At 43.1% G+C, this 3,269-nt stretch overlaps 1 pseudogene; it reads left to right on the top strand.

Annotated features, from left to right (window-relative positions):
- Positions 1-219: 219 nt before the first annotated feature.
- LOC102846267 lies at positions 220-2,153 on the top strand (annotated as a pseudogene).
- The last annotated feature ends 1,116 nt before the right edge of the window (positions 2,154-3,269 follow it).

Raw genomic sequence — 3,269 nt, forward strand, 5'->3', positions numbered from 1 at the left:
TGGCGGTCAATGTGTCAGTCCACCTGGTCTTCCTCTCCTTCACTGACTACCTACTTTTCCAAGCAACATGTCTTTCTCCAAGAAATAGTCCCTCCGGAAGTATGTGAGGTGAAGTCTCATCCTCCTTACCGCTAAAGAGCCCTCTGGCTCACTTAGTGCAGCGGCAGCCTTGAGGTACTGTTCTTCCCCTTTACCACCTGGGATCTGCACTAAGCAACCATGTCCACGGGCCCTGTGGTTGGCATTGATCTTGGCACCACCTAGTCTTGTGTAGGGGTCTTCCAGCATGAGAAAGTGGAGATCATTGCAAATGATCAAGGCAACCGGACCACCCCAAGCTATGTCGCATTTACCGATACCGAACGATTGATTGGCGATGCGGCAAAGAATCAAGTTGCAATGAATCCTACTAATACAGTATTCGATGCCAGATGTCTCATTGGACAAAGATTTGATGATGCTGTTGTGCAGTCTGATATGAAACACTGGCCCTGCAGGGTGGTGAACGATGCAGGTAGGCCCAAGGTCTAAGTAGAATATAAAGGAGAGACCACAAGTTTCTATCCAGAGGAGGTGGTTCTCACAAAGATGAAGGAAATTGCAGAAGCCTACCTTGGGAAGACTGTTACCAATGCTGTTGTCACTGTACCAGCCTACTTCAATGACTCTCAGGGCCAGGCTACCAAAGATGCTGGAACCATTGCTGGCCTCAATGTGCTCTGAATCATCAAGGAGCCAACTGCTGCTGCTATTGCTTATGGTCTGGACAAAAAGGTAGGTGCTGAAAGGAACGTGCTCATCTTTGACTTAGGAGGTGGCGCTTTTGATGTGTCAGTCCTCACTACTGAAGATGGGCTATTTGAGGTCAAGTCTACAGCTGGAGACACCCACTTGCGTGGAGAAGATTTGGACAACAGAATGGTCAACCATTTCATCGTAGAGTTCAAGTGCAAACATAAAGACCTCAGTGAAAACAAGAGGGCTGGCTGTCAGATGCCTCTGCATTGCTTGTGAACATGTAAAGCACACACTTTCTTCCAGCACCCAGGCCAGTATTGAGATAGATTCTCTGTATGAGGGAATTGACTCCTATACTTCCATTATCCAAGCCCGCTTTGAAGAATTGAATGCTGATCTTTTCCATGGCACTCTGGACCCTGTGGAGAAATCTCTGAGGGATGATAAGCTAGACAAGTCACAGATCCGTGATATTGTCCTGGTGGGTGGTTCTACCAGAATTCCCAAGATTCAGAACCTTCTTCAGAATTTCTTCAGTGGAAAGGAGTTGAACAAGAGCATCAACCCAGATGAGGCTGTTGCTTATGGTGCAGCTGTCCAGGCGGCTATTCTCTCTGGAGACAAATCTGAAAATGTTCAAGATTTGTTGCTCCTGGATGTCACTCTACTTTCTCTTGGTATTGAAACTGCTGGTTGGAGTCATGACTGTCCTCATCAAGCGAAATACAACCATTCCTAACAAGCAGATGCAGACCTTCACAACCTTCTCTGACAACTAGCCCGGTGTACTCATTCAGGTCTATGAAGGTGAGCATGCCATGACCAAAGATAACTACCTGCTTGGCAAGTTTGAGCTCACTGGGATACCACCTGCACCTCGTGGTGTTCCTCAGATTGAAGTCACATTTGATACTGATGCCAATGGTATCCTTAATGTTTCTGCTGTGGACAAGAGCACTGAGAAAGAAAACACGTGTACCATCACCAATGATAAGGGCCACTTGAGTACGGAAGACATTGAACGAATGGTTCAGGAGGCTGAGAATTACAAAGCTGAAGATGAGAAGCAAAGAGATAAGGTGTCTTCTAAGAATTCCCTTGAGTCTTACGCATTTAATATGAAAGCAACAGTTGAAGATGAAAAGCTTCAAGGCAAGATCAATGGCGAGGACAAGCAGAAGATCCTTGACAAGTGCAATGAAATTATCAAATGGCATGATAAGAATCAGGCTGCAGAAAAGGAGGAATTTGAGCATCAGCAGAAGGAACTAGAGAAGGTCTGCAACCCCATCATCACCAAGCTGTACCAGAGTGCTGGAGGTATGCCCGGAGGCATGCCTGGTGGCTTCCCTGGTGGTGGAGCTCCTCCATCTGGTGGCACCTCTTCTGGACCCACCATTGAAGAGGTTGACTAAACCAATCTGCATACTTTAGCATTTATTGTCCCACAGTTAAATTTTGAAGGACCCAAATTTGTAGCACACTGCAGTTGAATAGTCTAAACTGCTAGATTAAATTTCTGGGCATTCTCAGTACTTGAACATGGAATGTATAGGGAAAGGAATTAACATTGCACTTTATTATCACTGTATTGTAAGTGGAAAATGCAATGTCTCCAATAAAGATGTACCTAAAATTGGCACTATAAAAAATTTTAAAAATAAATAGAGAGCCCTCTGGCTGCACCCTCTCCAAGACATATTTGTTTGTTCTTTTGGCAGACCATGGGATGTTCAGCACTCTTCACCAACACCACAACTCAAAGGCATCAATTCTTGTTCTGTCATTCTTATTCATTGTCCAGTTCTCAGATGCTATGCATCTGAGATGTTGTTATGTCTTCTTTTCTTGGATTTACTTTTTTATTCTCTTCATTCCACTTTTAATTACCAAATTCTGTTGAGTTTTTCTACCCGTCCCCACTTTTTAGATAGTCAGGTAGGTGCTGTCAAATGGATTCCAACTTATATTGGCTTTATATACAACAAATATGTCATCCTCATGATTGATTGCGTGTCTAAGTCTATTATTAAGGCTATTGTGCAAATGTATGTCACCAAGGGTCTCTCTCAAGTCTTCTAATTAGTGAAATCTAGTGGCCAAATGGTAAGGACCTGTTCTGCCAAACTGAAGGGAAGCTATTCAAATCTACCAGCTGCACTACGGGAGTAAGAGGGGAAATATACTCCTATACTATTTACTGTGTTACAAAACTTTCTACATGAAAGATCAGCTATGAATCACTTTTGACTCAATGATACCTAACAACAACAAAATGCTCCACTTTACTGATATAATTTCTTTCTCCATTGATTGATCCTTCTGGATGGTGTCTAAAGCAAGCAAGTCAGATAATGTTCCATAAAGATCTAGGTTTTCATTGATGAAATTTCAGAAATATATTGTTGTTGTTGTTGTTGTTGTTGATTGCCTTCGAGTCAAGCATGACTCATAATGACCCCTTGAAAAACTGGCCTGAAACACCTCTATAACCACTGACATTTATCAAAGTTCATAAAGTTTCCAGAAGC

This window comes from Elephantulus edwardii, unplaced genomic scaffold, assembly GCF_000299155.1.
Source record: "Elephantulus edwardii isolate Elephantulus edwardi_28Jun2011 unplaced genomic scaffold, EleEdw1.0 scaffold00085, whole genome shotgun sequence".
In the NCBI taxonomy this organism is placed as follows: domain Eukaryota; kingdom Metazoa; phylum Chordata; class Mammalia; order Macroscelidea; family Macroscelididae; genus Elephantulus; species Elephantulus edwardii.